This window comes from Callorhinus ursinus, unplaced genomic scaffold (assembly GCF_003265705.2).
Source record: "Callorhinus ursinus isolate GAN/ISIS: 27379988/994484 unplaced genomic scaffold, GSC_fseal_2.0 scaffold2, whole genome shotgun sequence".
Classification (NCBI taxonomy): domain Eukaryota; kingdom Metazoa; phylum Chordata; class Mammalia; order Carnivora; family Otariidae; genus Callorhinus; species Callorhinus ursinus.
In genome coordinates, this window is record NW_027397064.1 from 51,366,242 (window position 1) to 51,387,085 (window position 20,844).

At 38.1% G+C, this 20,844-nt stretch overlaps 1 protein-coding gene across 7 annotated transcripts in view; it reads left to right on the plus strand.

Moving 5' to 3' along the window:
* ZNF385B (zinc finger protein 385B) overlaps positions 1–20,844 on the plus strand; it is a 393,631-nt gene that overhangs the window by 67,535 nt on the left and 305,252 nt on the right. The window lies entirely within an intron of this gene.

A 20,844-nucleotide genomic window follows, 5' to 3' on the forward strand; every position in this document is an offset into this window, starting at 1 on the left:
CCCCTTTCCTTCCCTCTCTCTCTCCTTCTCTCTTTTCCCCCTTGATCTCATTTAACAGTACAATGTACATGAGGTATGCCCCTTGTCAAGTTATTTCCACCTTTCAGAGTTTCATTTTTCTTTGATGTAAAAAGAAAATTGCCTACTTCTCCAGTCACTGCTTAGAATAAATTATTAAAATGTTATCAATCACTTCGAAAATGCACACACACAAATGGTAGCTGTAATAGAAACCATTAGAGTTATTGTAGGAGTCCCTGTTTGTGAAGAACAAGATGCATTGACCTTTGCCTGTGGCTTATAACAGAAGGTAAGTTATTCCAGAGCTAGGACTTATGTGAAGTGAAGAAAGAACTTGCCTGGGGTGCAAACTTTAAAGCTTTAAAGGGCTGCCCCCAATTTAGTAATCAATATAAATATTTTATTTTAATAATTCAAAAAATATCAAATTCAATTAAATCCACTGTGAGCAAAATATTAAAATTTTAAATAAAGATAAGATCATTTAAAAATTTCTTTCTTTTGTGTGAGGCTCCCCTACGGCTTCCTATGGCACTGTTACTGATCTAAAATATTGCATTAATACATTGTTTATCTTAATTATTGAGATTTTTGGTGTCCCCTTAAATTCCATACCTGAGACAAGTGCCTCACTTGCCTCGCTGTAGTCCTGGTTGACTTATTTCCATGCTGAATCATTTCAGTGTTTAATTAGCTAAGACAGAATGGTCCATTTCCATCCTTTTTTTTTTTTTTTGCCAGAATCTCCACTTAAGCTTTTATGTGACATTTGTACAAATACTCCATTTTTAAAATATTACTGGGCAATACCCAGATTTTGAGAATGTCAGTGTGGATATGAGGGGTTCAGGTGAGTATCAGAAAGAGACATCATTTTGCAAATACAATGTCACCTTAAAATTCTATTGCATAGAGGAAGAAGTAGCAAGTCTATAAATCTAGTGTTGGAGTCCCATTTCCGATTATTCTCAATAAGAACTGGAAAACTAGGAGTCAACAAAAAAGGAAAAATGTTCAAGTAGATCAGAATCAGCCTGGCAAGAGAAGTGATCGTGGAAGGAGATTTTTGTATAATTAAATGTCAGTTTGCATTTTGAAATATTGCCTACTGCCTCCCACTCAATCACCAAGTGAGATGAGAGGGAATATTCTCTATGCAAACCTGAAACTGACAGCAGCACTTGTTGGTTTCTCTGTGAAGGATGAGCTATAGGTCAGAAGGATCAGAGCAGATCATTTTCCCAAGGCAATAAAATTTTGCCAAAAAATTAAGTTAGACATTATAATTTCCCCCATAAGAAAAGCAAATAAACAACAGACAAAAATGAAGCCATATAGACTTCTGGAATTTTAGAACAGGGATGAATTTTAGAGGTCGTCCAGTTTATTCTCCTTTTACAGAAGAAGAATTTGATGCCCAGGTAGACAAGTGATTTCTTAACTATCAAGTGACTGACAGAGCTGACACTTTCTTCCACACGATGCTGGGGCATTGGTTAGGCTGAGAAGCGGGTGAGTGGGACAATTGGGAATAGTACCGGTCTCCTGTTCTCTTTAGGCAAATGGCTTAGAAGTCTCTAGAACTGATGTTGTAGGACTAGAAAGTGGAAAGATATCCTTGGATAAATGCTCAGGACCAGCTGAACACATGTTTCTTAGCATTCTAAGAAACTCTTTACTTCTTTCTTTTCCATTCTACCACTAGATAAATGCAAATTTACTGAATCAGAGTCTAAAGAGGTGGAGCTGGGACATATGGATTTTGGTAAAATCTCCCTGAGTGTTTCTCTTGTGTGTCTCTATTAAACACAACTGTACTGGAGGTTCTTTTCATTCTGACGAAGAGGTCTACATCAGTCAATAACAACTGAATGTGAAATAATTTAGAGATAGGTTCAGAAAGAAGCATAGGAGACCTAGAAAAGCAATTTATGAGAAGGCAAAAGAGGGAAATTCTTGCAAAGCAAATATAGTCTCTTTTCAATCTTGTCCAGTCACTGTAAGGATGGGAGGAGCTTAGATCCATAGTTAACAGCTTTCCAGGGAATTTTCTTTCTTTCTCTCCTCATAACCAGACTAAGCTCTTGAATGCCCCTCTTGGAGCTACTCGAGAATCTTTTATGAGCCTGTTGTCATGGGACATAATACCTCATTATTCATCATCACAGAGTAGTTTCAAAACAAAAATTATTTTTGGGCGCCTGGGTGGCTCATTTGTTAAACGTCTGCCTTCGGCTCAGGTCATGGTGTCAGGCTCCTGGGATGGAGCCCCACATCGGGCTCCCTGCTCCCCGGGAAGCCTGCTCTCCCTCTCCCACTGCTTGTGTTCCTGCTCTCGCTATCTCTCTCTCTGTCAAATAAATAAAATCTTTAAAAAAATTGTTTTTTAATCTTTTTTCTAATCTTAGATGTAGAGAGTTGAGTTAATTACTCTCAAGTCATGGCATGTTAACACTCATCGCTGGTTTATGAGAGGCTCCATTTATGTATGTATGTATGTATGTATGTATGTATGTATGTATGTATGTGTGTATGTATGTATGTATGTATGTATGTATTTTCCGTTATTCCCATTTCTTCTCCTCTTATCCCCAAATAGTCAAGCATTCTTGTGTGTTTGGCATGAGTCCTTTTAAAATTACTCCAATATACTATGAATGTGTTTACTACTTTAGTATTCTTTACATTCTTCATCTGGGTCATAGTTGGGGGGATATACTTCATGAACATTTTATAGAGTAAATTTATCAGTTTTGCTTAGTGACAACAAATAAATTTGGTTTTCTTTATTTTTCCAGTTTTTTCCTATAATAGAATTAAGTCAGAGTCAGTCATTTCCTTTGGGGGGGAGTAAAAAAATAAATACTTTAAATGTCATTAAATGGAACATCAGAAGCAGTGCAGATATTTGGCAAAGAACAGTTTTTAAGATCAATTTTAAAAGGACAAAGACCATTTAAAAGAAAATCAATATGGAAAGAGCAGGTAGAAGAGGCAATAAATAAAAAATTCAACAAATCAAGATACTTGTCATCAGACTCTTAGTCTGCACATCCCTTTTCTGGGTCATCTTTGTCTGCCTTCTCTATTTCATATCAGTTCTAGCTAGCAGTGAACATGGAGGTTCCTCTTTCATTTGAAACCTGGAGGGTTGTTCTTACCCCCAAGAGCATCAGGACACTGATTTTCAATAAGGCATTTTATTCTTTTCTCTCTGGGACGTTTCTGATTTTGACTTATAATCAAAATCTGACAATCACAATTGTTTTGATATTTGAGTCCTTGTGGCTTGTTCTCATCATTGTCTTTTATATACCTGACCTTCTTTTCAGTAATTGGGTCATCTTCTGCTTGTGGTACCTTTGAGATTAATTTGTCCAACAGGACTTGTGGGGTCATTGCCTGGCAGCCATATCACACCCACTGAAGCTGTCAGCTTCAAATCTTGACCTGGTAAATTCTTAAGGGAGCTTTGGGAATTGCTATTTTCTTCTCACATTATTCTTAAGTACAGTACACTTACTGTGTGCTTTGACCCAATAGAATACAATCCCTTGTCTATATCTATCTTTGTTCCCTATTAGTGTCAGTACCTTGTAATAGGGTAACTACAAGGGGGAGATAAGAACCTGCCTAAGGACCAGTTAAAATTACCCATAGAAGGTACTGACTTCAAAGCTACTGATGTCTCCATATTAACTGTTACCTAAGTGCATTGTTATGTCTGTGTGTACATTAGAGTGTTGCATTTTCAGTTATTCCAGACTGAGTTTTAAAATATTGTAACAGAAGAAAAGAATGAAAATCACATTATTGTCAAAAGTTATACTTTCTGATGTGAAAAAGTAATCATCAGGCCTGGAATCCTTATAGGAAAGTTGATATTCTATTACTGAATATTCACAGATGTTACAACTTCATATGTACTGTACAACTAATATAACTTCTTTGACTTTTGAAAGAACAAATGATAAATGATACCTAAGCTTGGTTCCAGAGAATTAATTATAGTGCCATTCCTTTATCTAACAGTTGCTCAGAGTTCCACAGCAATCTGGCTTTCAGCTTCAGAATGGTGATATAGATAAATCTCTAATAGCCACATTTTGTAGATGAAGTAAAGAGAGAAGTTGACTGGAAAAACTAGATTGAGATTATTTACTCAATGTGTGTTCTGCTCCTCTAGAGTCAGAACCCAAAAAAGGAAAGCTGGATGGACCTGTCCTCCTGACTCTGATAAGATTATACTGGAATGGTCTCCAAGATATAGTAGTCCCTTTCAGTAAGTTGAGGAGGAGAATGGTTATCACCCTGACCTTTAAGACTTTTGCCTTTTGACTTTATATTGACTTTATAAGTGATTAATCTACTACCTTTAATATATTTTTACCTTTACCAATGAGATGTATACTTTCATGTGTTTTCTTGTTACTAATTCATGCCCCTTCTTTTCAGCTTAAAGAAGTCCTTTTAACCTTTCTTTTAAGGCCAGTTTAGTGGTGATGAACTCCTTTCGTTTTTGCTTATCTAGAAAACTCTTCTCTCCTTCAGTTCTGAATAACTTTACTGGATGGAATATTTTTGATTAGATATTTTTTTTCTTTCAGCCCTTTGAATATATCATGCTACTCTCTTCTGGCCTGCAAAGTTTCTGCTGAAAAAGCTGCTTAGAGTCTTAAGAAGAGTCCCTTGTATGTAACAAGCTGTTGTTTTTTTTTTTTTTTTCTTGTTACTTTTAAGATTCTCTTCTTGTCTTTAACTTGTTTTAATTATAGTGTGTTTGGATTTGTTTTATTTGAAACTCTGTGGGCCTCCCAGATCTGGATATCTGTTTCTTTTCCCAGGTTAGGGAAGTTTCTTCAGATAAGTTTTCTGCCTCTTTTTCTCTCTCTCCTTCTTCTTCTGGGACTCTTATAATGCAAATGTTAGTCAGTTTGATGTTGTCTGATAAGTCCCTTAAGCTAATTTTACTTATTTTTGTTCTTTTTTCTTCTTGCTGCCCTGATGGGTAAGTTCCTCTGCTCTGTCTTTGAGTTCACTGATCCTTTCTTCTGCTTCTCCTAGTCTCCTGCTGAAACCCTTTAATGTATTTTTCAGTTTAATTATTGTATTCTTTGATTCCATTTTTTCCGCTTGGAACTTTCCTATATTTTCTGTCCCTTTGTTGAAGTTCTCCTGAATTTAGTGAGCATCTTTATGGCCATTATTTAGAATTCTTTATCAGGTGAGATATTTATCTCTACTTCATTAATTTTTTTCTTCTGATGTTTTTATCTTGTTCTTTTGTTTAGATCATATTCCTCTGTTTCTTCATTTTGCTTGACATTCTGTGTTGGTTTCTGTGCATTAGATAAGACAGCCACTTCTTCCAGGCTTGAAGTAGAAGTTTTGTGTAGATGAACTTTATTACTCAACCCTGTCCTAGCTTCTTGTCGTCTCTTAAACTTTTTTGATTGTCCCAACAGCCTATTTTATTTTTAATTGCTCCCATTAGTTGAGGGTAAAGCCCCCTATTAAAGGTGTTCACAGCACTGTTTCTTTTCTTTAGAACACTTGTTACAGTTACATTTGATTCATATCAGGGGGAAAAATTGACATCTTGTTCATCAAATTGCAGGTAAATATAATCAATTTAAGAGTTCATTAATGGCATTTATGTATTTGAGCTCTTATCAAGTATGTATTCTCTAACCAGAACTCTGTGAAAACAAATGTGCATTTAAAAAGACTAGAAATAAACAAAATATGAGGGGCGCCTGGGTGGCTCAGTTGGTTAAGCAGCTGCCTTCGACTCAGGTCATGGTCCTGGAGTCCTGGGATCGAGCCCCGCATCGGGCTTCCCGCTCGGCAGGGAGCCTGCTTCTCCCTCTCCTTCTGCCCCTCTCTCCACTTGTGCTCTCCCTCTTTCTCACTCTCACTCTCTCTCAAATAAATAAATAAAATCTTAAAAAAAGAAATAAAATGTCATTAACTTTGAATGGTGGGAACATGGAGGATTTTCCTCCAATATTTCTCTGCTCTTTGTAGTTCTCAAAATTTCTAGAATAATATATTATTTTAATAATGATTAAAAAAATCTAATAAATGTAAAAATGTATCTAGATGGTCTATAAAGAGACTATGACTGGAAATAAAACTAGACTCTGTAATGTGGTCTTTTTAACTATAATTTTCCATGTAGCAAAAGCCAAAAAAATACTATTCTTGTTTGTAAACCTCTTAAAATTATCTGAGAATTCGGTGAACTGAGATCTGTCCTTGATGGATGGATCTAGCTTGTATGGAGCCATCTACTAAACTGCTGCGTTTTCTTCCATGCCTGGGAAGACACAATGGCCAGTACCTCAAGGAGCCAGGGGAGCTTGTTCTTGCTTCACACAAAGACTCAGCTGTTGACTGCTGGAGTGGCTCCACGGCTTGCTCAGGATAGTGTCCAAGGTTGCACTCCTGCCCTGGCAATGCTGTAGGAAGAACAGGGCTGCAACATCTGCCCTTGCCTAGGTCTTCATGATTTGAAGATTTCTTCCCTGTGTTCTGCTACTGTTTTAGGCAGGCCAGAGGGCAAATGGAATCCAGGCTTCCTCCCTACAAAAAAGACTGCATAGCCCAGTCAATAAGCATTGCTCTCTCATAACTAGAGGTATACCTCATGTACCTTTTGATACAACTCTGGAAGCCAAGTATTATAGTCAATAATAGCCTAAAGGTAAAACCTAATACATTAGTAAAAATAACTTTTGAGATATGGAAACAGAAAATATCATATTATGAGTTTAAGTATTATTTAATTATTTCCCTTTGAGGTAATAATTTTGAGGTAGCAAAGCTAGCCTTTTGCTTTTACTTCATTCTCAGAAGATGAGGAGAATTCCTAAATGGGATTTTCTTTTTTGTAGAAAGGTTCATGTCTTAATGGAATTAAAGAAATAAAAACTAAATATACTGCTTCAAGGTTATTTGTGTAATACCATGAAAGCTAGTACACCACAGAATTCTACAGAAATTAGAATTCTAATCTGATTTCTATCTCAACATTATTAAACTGTTTATAAATATTTGTACCTCAAAATAAGCATATGTTTCCTCTATAGCTCTATGGCTAGTGCTAGGTTTAGCTGTCAATCAATTTCTCTATATAACTAAATGAAAAATTTTCGTATTTTTTTAATCTAAAATTGACAGCTTTCATAATTAACATTGATGATGGCAACATTTTGTTCTTGTGATAAGAAACATACATTTTTCCTTCTACTGAGAATCTCAATGTATTAATAAGCATATAAGATATTTTCAACCCTCGTATTATCTGAAATGCACATATATATTTGAAATTTATATTCTGACAGAATAAAATATATTTCTTGTTACTGTTATTGACATTGTTGTACTGTTTGTATATGATGGTAATTTGGACCACTCAGAAGATCAAAGGTTCCAGAAAAGACACTGATCTTAGACATTTGACTATTTAGCCTTCTTAAGGTCAAGATTTACAATCTATAATAATGAATTAGAATAAAACAACCTTGTTTTATTTACATTTAGGTAATTCAAATGTCCTACCCTATTTACCTATCACATTACCTAATTCAAAATAGTTCAAATCTCTACCCTACTCGATGCAAGAATTTCAATATTTTACCAACTTGCCCTTCTTACATACTTTTTTTGAATCCCTAAGATATCCTAGACCAGTAGTTATTCAACATCTTAAGTAAATGCCTGGTTCTAGGCCACTGCACTTTTTTCTTTTTTCTTTGCCAGTCCCTAATATCCTTCCTCACTGTGCTGCATCTACCATGTATGGCTTTACCCCAGGTGCCATTCCAGACACTTGCATAATTCCCCACAGTAGTAGAAAGATCAGCTGTGATATTTGCATGATTTCACTAATAGCTTTGGGTTTTAAAAAATAAAAAGGAAGTACAAGTGGAGAATCACACAGTTGTTATTAGATACAGAGGTTCTCTGAATTCATAGACCAAAGGCCTCCATAAGCATTCTCTATTATGCAGTCTTCTCTGTCCAGTCTCAGGCCTATCTATCTGATTCAGGGATCAGTTTACCTCCTAACAGAGGGAATGTCTGGAACAAACCTCTCATACCTGGATCACGGGTCCCTTGTTCCTCGGGCACCAGAGATAATGACAGGTTCATCCCTTTCTTTGTCTACATCCTGCCCTTGTCAATCTTTTGGTAAGACTGATAGTGGAAAAGTCTCTTCCTTTTGTGGTAATCCTATACCCATCCAGAGAGGTGTGGTCTTTCTTTAGCTCCAAAGATAATTCAGAACACATCAGTACCTTCCCCAAAGTTGGGTTTATTAATCTAGAATGACCCCAAATATAGGGCTTATACAGGAAAGTCCAATTTGAGCTTCAGCAATCCCAGGCCTTTCATCTTTCTAAGGTAAGATGCATTCATGTCCTTCCTATGGCTTCCAGTTACTGATCTCTGGTGGTTTTTTGCTTGAACAACACATTCATCTAGTATCTGACCAAAACTTTCAGGGACAATACAATTTAAATCCACTTACAGGAAAGAAATACTTTGTGAAAGAAAAGATAATTTGCAGAGATGCAGCTGTGCCACAGTGAAGACAACCTTTTATATGATTATGAAAAGCAGATTAAGATCTTTGGAGCCATATTATCTCCAGAGTCTCCATTATAGAGTAGAGTCCATGCTTTACCTACACATCTTCACATAATCAAAAGATCAAAAGAACTTCCAGGATGTTTTCTCCAAAACAAAGGAGTAGTATGCCCCAAAACTGAATTCAGATCTTTCTCTCAAAGGAAACAAACTGCAGGAAGCATTTAAATGTCAGGTTTTCTTATTCAGTAATTAGTGTCAAAATCTCTTAGGATTCACATTAGGCCAGAGAACCCCATTACAGTCTGTTTCACTAGCACTCACCAAAGTGCCAGTAGGTGATCAGAAAAAAAAAAAAAAATCCAAGATTGATGAACTGTCTAGTGAAATCGAATACTAAATAGTAAATTCAATCCAGTGTAATAAAACTAACATGCTGTAGAAGTATGCTGAGTACTTTGGAAACTGTTATGCAAAGAATTCTCCACAGTCACTCTCACAAACAATGAGCAACGGAATGATTGCTTCTTCTGGTTTATTTTAAGCTTTTTATTTTATTCATTTCTTTATTTTATTCATTCCTTTGGCCACCATAGGGCCAAAGATAGTGTGTTATATATAGTCGATGTTTAATAAATAATTGCCTAGTTGAATTGAACTAATTATGGCCTCCCTTATCTGGATTCTATTATGAAATAAATACTGAAATATTCCACAAAATGACCAGACTGTACTGCTGGCCTCTTAATTTTCCCTGAAACTCTGTATTTGGGGGAAGAGTGTTGTTTGTAATCTGGTGCCCAAGAACTCAGCTGTTTACCGCCCTTTAAAATAGGAGTTTTAGAATCAGTGTCATAAGAGTCCTGAGTCTTCCCAATTTGTGTGTTTTTATCTTGCCTAACCCTTTCCTCTATACCCAGTGCTCCATTCTCTGCAAAAGTTGAGGAGCGAGCAGAGGTCATACGGATGTTGGCACAAGTGTGCTCATGTTAGTTTGTGACTTACCCCCCAGGAGAATTTGAACTTTAAATTTTGTTTTCAGTTAAGGAATGAAGGAATTTGCCCTAAATAATTGGGATTTTAGTTTGCAAATGAGTGGTTGTATTTTTTTTTCCTTTTGGGAGTGCCTGGTTACTACTGTTTTTGAAATCTCAAGATGCAAACAGCTGTGTACTCAGCCCACCTGTAAGCTGAAATTATTGGAAAACATTTACCTTGGTTACTGTGTTCACAACCCATGCTACACACCACACATACAAACAATGCATTCATTCATCAAATATTTATTGAGTGCCTACTTTAGACTAAACACAGTCTTAGATGCTAGGGTTACAAAGACTAACAAAGCCCAGTTCTTAACTTCAAGGAGCTTGAAATCTAGCAAGGAAGAAAAATGCAGACTTTTCCACAGCATTTATCACACTTGGTTATAATTTCCTGTTTTTGTATTTCTCATTAGACTACAGAGTCCCTTCAGGTTTGCATCTCATCCAACCTGTTCGCTATTGTTTCCCTAGCATCAAGTCCTCTGCCTAGATAGTCAATCAACTTGAGGGCACAACTAAAATTGTGTAAATATAATAAAACCATATAAATAATTAAAATGGTACTATAAGGGTTGGGTTCCAGGCTTGCTATGCAAAGACAATGCTTCAGGAGTGCAGTGGTAGAAGAGACCCTGGCAAAAGGAGCATCATGAGGACTTCAAGAAAAATGAGGAGTAAGGAGAGGACCAAGTTAGATTTGGCAATTAGGAAGTGTTTATAGTAACTTTTCAAAGAGAAGGACTAAATTTGGGAAAGGGTTATGATCCAGGTTGTTATAGATTGGGAATGAATGAGAATTGGATGAAATTGATTGACTTGAGTTGGAAAATGAGATAATTAATCCATGGGGTAGGGCAGAGTCTTTCATACTTACACAGAAGTGAGGAAATCTCCCATGTTCTCTATCTGCTGTGGCAACTTTGTGTAAAGGAATGTATTCTCCACATGCATAATGGAGATGTCTTTACCTCTGAATCAGTTTCCTGATTTATCATAATTATTATAATAAATTTTCTATTTATCATAAGAAACAATTGGATAACTACACAGGTCAGAGCCAGGCCTAAGAGAAAGTCAGATATAAAAGTTTCCTGATGTATCACATCTTGGTCATTTAAAAGTCACTCCTTTAGATAGTCATTGACTATCCTATCAGTTCTTTTCCTCAAAAGGAGCAACTCAAGGACCAACTTTCTCATTCCTTGATCTGTTCCAAAATATCTTGTTCTTTCATGGATGTTAAATGATTGGCCATCTAATCTGTTAAAATCATACAGACAGAGCATAGGATACCTGAACTGGTTCTGGCTTCTCTTACCCTCCAATAAGTTTGCATGGCATTCCAAAGCAGAATGCTGCCCACTGCTCAGTTCAAAACTGGATACCCCTGAAGGTCCTTTTGCCCTATGTAAGTGAAACATGTAATTTAAGATAGTCTGATTTAAAAAAAAACTTTAAAATAGAAAGTGAGATTTTTCTTTCTTCTTCCACTTAAAGTCACAGTTACCTTCCCCTTAGCCAGAAAATTGACATTATAAATATCACTGCCACACATATTATAAAGCCTAGAAATTATATCATCTCAGGCCAAAAGTGAATGTTTAGATTCTGATATCTTGCCTCTCTACCACATCTAAGTCTTTTTCTCAAGACTTCTGGAATGAAATATACTCTGGTTGAAAGTGGCTCTTAACAGGAGCTGCAGATATTTTTCCCAAGAGGGGAAAAGTGTGAAGCCAGAACTAGGGCTAATAAATCGGGACATGGCGGACAGACTGCACCCTTTCTGCTAGGCAATGCATCCTTCCAGGAGTGGCCCATGAATGTGGTGTTGGAGGCTTGGGGGATCATCTGTAAGTGAGAATAACTCTGGGAGAAAGTAAAATAGGGATAAAGATTATGAAAGATGCTGGTATTCTGAAGAAGTTTACAGGAGAATTCTAAAATGGCCATTCATTTCATTTTAAAGGTTTCTTTCTTACTAGTTAAAATATGTATATTTAAATAAGTCTAAAGCATAATGTATTTCTAAGACAAATGGCAATCAGAAAGTCACAGGTAAGCTGGTTTTATCCTTTATAAGATAATACAAGGAAGTCATTTTTTAGATTTCACATTTAAAATGGAACATTGTGATGTAGGTCTTATTTCTGTGAAACACCATATGTTAATTGACAACATGGGCAAGGCCAGCCACCTCCAAGTTGGGTTAAATTTTCAGATGAAAGTGTCATCAGTCCTTAGCTGAGTTAAGGATTTTGTTTACTGGGGTTGAAATATAACACTTAGATTTCAATGATTCATTGAGTTGGTATCTGACCTAGCCTTGCAAGGTTAGAAATGATTGGTTTTCCTTATGTTTTACAATGTATTAGTTTTCTAGATAGGGCATAATATATTAACGATGAGCTCATTTTAAAATTATTTCTATCAGTTCAGTTAATTCTTATGATAAATTTTAATATTTTGAGAGGACACAAAATATAGTATGTTTGAACATAACTTATATATGTCACTGATATTTTTTAAGGTTTTATGAGAAAAATGGCTTTGTGATACCATAATGTTTTAGATTTAGGGAATACAAGCAAAAATATTGATGTTTATGCAGTTAAATCACATTTTAATTATGACTGAATTATTTTCTGCAACTCAGCTATGGGAAATGCTTAAACCTGACTTATGTATAATTTGAATAAATTTAAAAATAAATTTTGTGAAATAGAGTTCCTTAAAATGGTGACATCAGGATAAAATATTTATGGGACAAATAGGTTTTACATATCAAAATTAGCAATTTTCTTTTTTTTAAGGTTTTATTCATTGAGAGAGAGAGAGAGAGGAGGCATGAGCAGGGGGAGGGGGGGAGGGAGAAACAGGCTTCCCACTGAGCAGGGAGCCTGACACGGTGCTCGATCCTAGAACCCCAGGATCATGACCTGAGCCAAAGGCAGATGCTTAACCGACCGGGCCACCCAGGCACCCAAAAATTAGTAATATTCTAACAACTCACTGAAGGTTAGGATTTAGCCTACAGTATAATGCACAATGGCTCTTTGCCATAGGGTGTATGGGTATAAATAAGTTCTTTTTGGCACACTGTATACACAGAATCAACTTCTATCTTTATGGTCATACCCTGTGCTATAACTCATTTTCTGATTTTTAAATATTCAACAGGTGAACACTCCAAATATGGACTAGTCTGTAGATGCTTCTTCCTTTTCATACAGCTCTAAGTCAACTTGAATCAACAGAACTACTCAAAGCCAATGTCCTTCCACCTCTTGAGTTATCCCCATAGGCAAGAATCCTCATAAAAGCTATAATCCTTTCTTTATTTGAATTCTTCATCCCTCACGGCACAGTATTGTTCACCTCAGCCAATTCTTTCTCATGCATACTCCTTTTCCCTTAGTTTTTACCCAATTATTACATGAATATCCTCTTCTTTCTTCTATGAGATTGTCTTTTTAGTTGAGAAGCAAAAGCATTGCCATAATCACACTGATAAGTATGTGCGAGATAATAGAAAATATATTTGGTCTCTGCCCCCAGTTTCTGGTACAGAGCTTATCCTAAAACCCTTATAATTTCCTTAGTGATAAGAACACTAGGAACATCTTTTGTTCTGATATTTGGTCTTTGACCCTGGTTCCTGACACAGGACTCCTGAAACCCTTGTAATTTCCTGAGTGATAGGAGTATCTTTTTGTCCCAATGAGGCAACTCTGGGTGGGCTTCTGGGTGGTTCTTGCATAAGGGCTGACCACCAAGCCATGATTAGGAGCTTGGACTTTTCAGCCCTACCCTTGATTCTCTTGAAAAGGAGAGGGACTGAAAATAGAGTAAATGATCAATCATGCCAACTTGATGAAACTTCCATAAAATCCCAAAAGAACAGGGTTCAGAGAGCTTCTAGGTTCATGAACATGTGGAGGTACTGGGAGAGTGGTGCACCCAGAGGGTCATGGAAGCCCCAAGCCCTTCCCACATACCTTCCCCTATGCATCTCTTCTCTTTGGATGTTCATCTCTATTCTTTATTATATCCTTTTACTAATAAACCGGGGAATAATTAGTAAACTGTTTTCCTGTGTTCTATAGCCATGCTAGCAAATTAATCGAACCCAAGGAGGGGGTTGTTGGAACCTCCATTATAGAGTGGGTTGGTCAGAAGCACAGGTGAAAGGCTGGTCTTGGGAGGTGTCCTGTGTGTGTGTGTGTGTGTGTGTGTGTGTTGGGGAGACAGTCTTGTGGGATTGAGCCCTTAACCTGTGGGATCTGATGCAATCTCTGGGTACATAGTGTCAAAATTGAGTTATGCTGAAGAACACCCAGCTCGTGTCAGAGAGGATTGCTTGGCTTGGGGAAAAAACTTCCATACATTTGGTGACCAGAAGGGTCAGGAGTGAAGTGTTCTGTGTGACTGATAAAGTGACTTTCCTCCTTAAGAAGGAAAAAATCTGAGTTTTTCTAATAAAGTATAAAAATGCTGGTAATGGGGGGGGCGGAGCAAGATGGCGGAGGAGTAGGAGACCTGGATTTCGTCTGGTCTCAGGAATTCAGCTGAATAGGGATCAAACCATTCTGAACACCTACGAATTCAACAGGAGTTCGAAGATAAGAATAGTAACAACACTCTGAACAGAAAAGCGACCACTTTCTGGAAGGTAGGACGGGCGGAGAAGTGAATCCGAGGCGATATTCGGGAGGATAGACGGCGGGGGAGGGGGCCTCCGCCGGCCGCTTCTGGCAAGTGCTAGAGCCGCGGAGCACAAAATCGGAACTTTTAGAAGTTGGCTCCGTGGAGGGACGTCGCTCCAGTGGCTAAGCGGGGGGTGGAATCCTCCTGGGACAGTAGGGTCTCAGGACCCTCGGGGTCACAGAAAGACTGGGGGTGCCTGAGTGCAGCAGAGCTCCCAGGTATCGGAGTGGGGAAGCCGGCTGCAGAGACGGAGCCGAGGCGCGGGCTCTCAGCTCGGGGTTGCCATAAACTGTGATCCGCGGCCCAGTCGGGCCACTGCTCCTCCAGCAGGGACCCAACAAGCGGCAGAGCCGGGGAGACTCCCCTTCCTCCCCCCGGGAGGAGTGGCGTGGAAGCGCACTGCAGGGATCTGCTGGGTTTGGAGACTCCACACGGGGTCGGGTGCCAGACATAGAAACGCTCGGTCACAGGCCGGGTGAGCACGGAGTGCGGCCGGAGATCGGGGAGACGAGTGACTGCTTTTCTCTGGGGGCGCACTGAGGAGCGGGTTCCCGAGTTCTCAGTTCCTCTGGGCGGAGATTGGGAGGCCACCATTTTCACCCTGGTCCTCCAAAGCTGTACCGAGAGCTTGCAGGGAACAAAAGCTCATAAGAGGAAACCGGAGCAGCTTGCTTAGCCCGGACTCACAAGGGCGGGGCAATTCCGCCTCCGGCAAAGACATTTGGGAACCATGGCAACAGGCCCCTCCCCCAGAAGATCAGCACGAACAGCCAGCAAGCCAAGACCAAGTTTACCGATCAAGGAGAACGGGAGAAGTCCAGCGCTAGGGGAATACTGCACATAGAATTCATGGCTTTTTTACCATAATTCATTAGTTTTTCAAAGTTAATTTTTTAACTGTTTTTTTTAATTTTTCTTTTTCCCTTTTTCAAACATCTTATCCCTTTTTTAAAAAAAACCATTTTTTATTTTTCATTTTTAGAGTCATATTTTTATCCCTTCATAGTAGTTACCCTTATTTTTGGCATATATATATATAAGTTGTTCTCTCTGTAAAATTTTGAGATACAATTTCTTTAACAGATCAAAATATACCCTAAATCACTAGTGTATGGCTTTGTTCTAGTCTCCTGCCTGATCACATTCTCTCCCTTTTTTTTTTCTTTTTTCTTTTTCTTTTTAAATCTTCTTCTTTCTTTTAAAAAACAACTTCTTATCTTATCAAGTCCTTTTATAAAATCTTTTATAATTTTCATCTTTACAGTCATCTGCCATCCCTTCATTGTATCAACCCTTATTTTGTACATATATAAGTCTTTCTTCCTTTAAAATTTTAGCAGGCACTTTCTTCTAACAGACCAAAATATGCCCAAAAGCTAGTGTGTGGCACTGATCTATGCACTAGCCTGATCATATTTGATCATATTCTGTTTTTTTTTTGTTTTGTTCTGTTTTTGTTTGTTTTTATCTTTTTTTTTCCTTTTTTTTTTCTCTCTTCTTTCCTTCCCTTTCTTGTCCCCTGGTTTCAGGTCTTTTCTGATTTGTATAGAGTATATTTGCTGGAGACGTTGTTAACCTGTTAACATTCTGTTCTCTCATTCATCTGTTCTCCTCTGGACAAAATGACAAGACAAAAAAAATCACGTCAGCAAAAAGAATAAGGTAATACCGTCTGCCAGGGACCTACTCAATACTGACATTAGTACGATGTCGGACCTAGGGTTCAGAATCATGACTTTAAAGATACTAGCTGGGCTTGAAAAAAGTGTGGAAGTTATTAGAGAAATGCTTTCTGGAGAAATAAAAGAACTAAAATCTAACCAAGTCAAAATCTAAAAGGCTATTAATGAGGTGCAATAAAAAATGGGGGCACTAACTGCTAGGATAAATGAGGCAGAAGAAAGAATCAGCGATATAGAAGACCAAATGATGGAAAATAAAGAGGCTGAGAAAAAGGGAGATAAACAACTACAGGATCACGAAGGCAGAATTCGAGAGATAAGCGATACGATAAGACGAAACAACATTAGAATAATTGGGATCCCAGAAGAAGAAGAAAGAGAGAGAGGGGCAGAAGGTATATTGGAGCAAATAATAGCAGAGAACTTCCCTAATGTGGGGAAGGAAACAGGCATCAAAATCCAGGAGGCACAGAGAACCCCTCTCAAAATCAATAAAAATAGGTCAACACCCTGACATCTACTAGTAAAACGTACGAGTCTCAGAGACAAAGAGAAAATCCTGAAAGCAGCTCGGGAGAAGAGATATGTAACCTACAATGGTAGAAACATTAGATTTGCAACAGACCTATCTGCAGAGACCTGGCAGGCCAGAAAGGACTGGCATGATATCTTCAGAGCACTAAACGAGAAAAATATGCAGCCAAGAATACTATATCCAGCTAGGCTATCATTGAAAATAGAAGGAGAGATAAAAAGCTTCCAGGACAAACAAAAGCTAAAGGAATTTGCGAACACAAAACCAGCCCTACAAGAAATATTGAAAGGGGTCCTCTAAGCAAAAAGAGAGCCTAAAAGCAGCATAGATCAGAAAGGAACACAGACAATATACAGTAACAGTCACATTACAGGCAATACAATGGCACTACATTCATACCTTTCAATAGTTACCCTGAATGTAAATGGGCTAAATGCCCCAATCAAAAGACACAGGCTATCAGATTGGATTAAAAAATAAAACCCATCAATATGCTGTCTGCAAGAGACTCATTTTAGACCCAAAGACACCCCCACATTGAAAGTGAGGGGGTGGAAAACCATTTACCATGCTAATGGACACCAAAAGAAAGCTGGGGTGTCAATCCTTATATCAGACAAATTAGATTTTAAAACAAAGACTGTAATAAGAGATGAAGAAGGACACTATATCCTACTTAAAGGGTCTATCCAACAAGAAGATCTAACAATTGTAAATATCTATGCCCCTAATGTGGGAGCAGCCAATTATATAAGGCAATTAATAACAAAAGCAAAGAAACACATTGACAACAATACAATAATAGTGGGGGACTTTAACACCCCCCCTAACTGAAATGGACAGATCATCTAAGCAAAAGATCAACAAGGAAATAAAGACTTTAAATGACACACTGGACCAAATGGACTTTACAGACATATTCAGAACATTCCATCCCAAAGCAACAGAATACACATTCTTCTCTAGTGCCCATGGAACATTCTCGAGAATTGATCACATCCTAGGTCACAAATCAGGTCTCAACGGGTACCAAAAGATTGGGATCATTCCCTGCATATTTTCAGACCACATTGCTTTGAAACTAGAACTCAATCACAAGAGGAAAGTCAGAAAGAACTCAAATACATGGAGGCTAAAGAGCATGCTACTAAAGAATGAATGGGTCAACCAGGAAATTAAAGAAGAATTATAAAAATTCATGGAAACCAATGAAAATGAAAACACAACTGTTCAAAATCTTTGGGATACAGCAAAGGCAGTCCTGAGAGGAAAGTATATAGCAATACAAGCCTTTCTCAAGAAACAAGAAAGGTCTCAAATACACAACCTAACCCTACACCTAAAGGAGCTGGAGAAAAAACAGCAAATAAAGCCTAAACCCAGCAGGAGAAGAGAAATAATAAAGATCAGAGCAGAAATCAATGAAATAGAAACCAAAAGAACAGTAGAACAGATCAATGAAACTAGGAGCTGGTTCTTTGAAAGAATTAACAAGATTGATAAACCCCTGGCCAGACTTATCAAAAAGGAAAAGAGAAATGACCCAAATCAACAAAATCATGAATGAAAAAGGAGAGATCACAACCAACACCAAAGAAATACAATTATAAGAACATATTATGAGCAACTCTATGGCAGCAAATTGGAAGAAATGGGTGCATTCCTAGAGATGTATCAACTACCAAAATTGAACCAGGAAGAAATAGAAAACCTGAACAGACCTATAACCACTAAGGAAATTGAAGCAGTCATCAAAAATCTCCCAAAAAACAAAAGCCCAGGGCTAGATGGCTTCCCAGGGGAATTCTATCAGACATTTAAAAAGAATTAATACCTATTCTCCTGAAACTGTTCCAAAAAATAGAAATGGAAGGAAAACTTCCAAACTCATTTTATGAGGTCACCATTACCTTGATCCCAAAACCAGACAAAAACCCCATCTAAAAGGAGAATTACAGACCAATATCCTTGATGAACATGGATGCAAAAATTCTCACCAAAGTACTAGCCAATAGGATCCAACAGCACATTAAAAGGATTATTCACCATGACCAAGTGGGATTTATCCCTGGGCTGCAAGGCTGTGGCTCAACATCCACAAATCAATCAATGTGATACAATACATTGACAAAAGAAAGAACACAAGAATCATATGATCCTCTCAATAGATGCAGAAAAAGCATTCGACAAAGTACAGCATCCTTTCTTGATCAAAACTCTTCAGAGTATAGGGATAGAGGGTATATACCTCAATATCATAAAAGCCATCTATGAAAAACCTACAGCGAATATCATTCTCAATGGGGAAAAGCTGAGAGCTTTTCCCCTAAGGTCAGGAATGCGGCAGGGATGTCCACTCTCACCACTGCTATTCAACATAGTATTAGAAGTCCTAGCCACAGCAATCAGACAACAAAAAGAAATAAAACGCATCCAAATCGGCAAAGAGGAAGTCAAACTCTCACTCTTTGCAGATGATATGATACTGTATGTGGAAAACCCAAAAGACTCCACCCCAAAACTGCTAGAACTCATACAGGAATTCGGTAAATTAGCAAGATATAAAATCAATGCACAGAAATCAGTGGCATTCCTATACACCAACAACCAGACAGAAGACAGACAAATCAAGGAGTCGATCCCATTTACAATTGCACCCAAAACCATAAGATACCTAGGAATAAATTTAACCAAAGAGGCAAAGGATCTGTACTCAGAAAACTATAAAATACTCATGAAAGAAATTGAAGAAGACACAAAGAAATGGAAAAACGTTCCATGCTCATGGATTGGAAGAATAAACATTGTGAAGATGTCAATGCTACCTAGAGCAATCTACACATTCAATGCAATCCCCATCAAAATACCATCCACCTTTTTCAAAGAAATGGAACAAATAATCGTAAAATTTGTATGGAACCAGAAGAGACCCCGAATAGCCAGAGGAATATTGAAAAAGAAAAGCAAAGCTGGCGGCATCACAATTCCAGACTTCCAACTCTATTACAAAGCTGTCATCATCAAGACAGTATGGTACTGGCACAAAAACAGACACATAGATCAATGGAACAGAATAGAGAGCCCAGAAATGGACCCTCAACTCTATGGTCAACTCATCTTTGACAAAGCAGGAAAGAATGTCCAATGGAAAAAACACAGTCTCTTCAACAAATGGTGTCGGGAAAATTGGACAGCCACATGCAGAAGAATGAAACTGGACCATTTCCTTACACCACACACAAAAATAGACTCCAAATGGTTGAAAGACCTAAACGTGAGACAGGAGTCCATCCAAATCCTAAAGGAGAACACAGGCAGCAACCTCTTCGACCTCAGCCACAGCAACTTCTTCCTAGAAACATTGCCAAAGGCAAGGGAAGCCAGGGCAAAAATGAACTGTTGGGATTTCATCAAGATAAAAAGCTTTTGCACAGCAAAAGAAACAGTCCACAAAACCAAAAGACAACCGACAGAATGGGAGAAAATATTTGCAAATGACATATCAGATAAAGGGCTAGTATCCAAAATCTAGAAAGAACTTATCAAACTCAACACCCAACGAACAAATAATCCAATCAAGAAATGGGCAGAAGACATGAACAGACATTTTCCAAAGAAGACATCCAAATGGCCAACAGACACATGAAAAAGTGCTCAACATCGCTCGGCATCAGGGAAATCCAAATCAAAACCTCAATGAGATACCACTTCACACCCGTCAGAATGGCTAAAATTAACAAGTCAGGAAACGACAGATGCTGGTGGGGATGTGGAGAAAGGGGAACCCTCCTACACTGTTGGTGGGAATGCAAGCTGGTGCAACCACTCTGGAAAACAGTATGGAGGTTCCTCAAACAGTTGAAATTAGAGCTACCGTTCGATCCAGCAATTGCACTACTGGGTATTTACCCCAAAGATACAAATGTAGGGATCCGAAGTGGTACGTGCACCCCAGTGTTTATAGCAGCAATGTCCACAATAGCCAAACTGTGGACAGAGCCAAGATGTCCATCGACAGACGAATGGATAAAGAAGATGTGGTATATATACACAGTGGAATATTATGCAGCCATCAAAAGGAATGAGATCTTGCCATTTGCAACGACGTGGATGGAACTGGAGGGTGTTATGCTGAGTGAAATAAGTCAATCAGAGAAAGACATGTATCAGATGACCTCACTGATATGAGGAATTCTTAATCTCAGGAAACAAACTGAGTGTTGCTGAGTGGTGGGGGGATTGGAGGGATGGGGTGGCT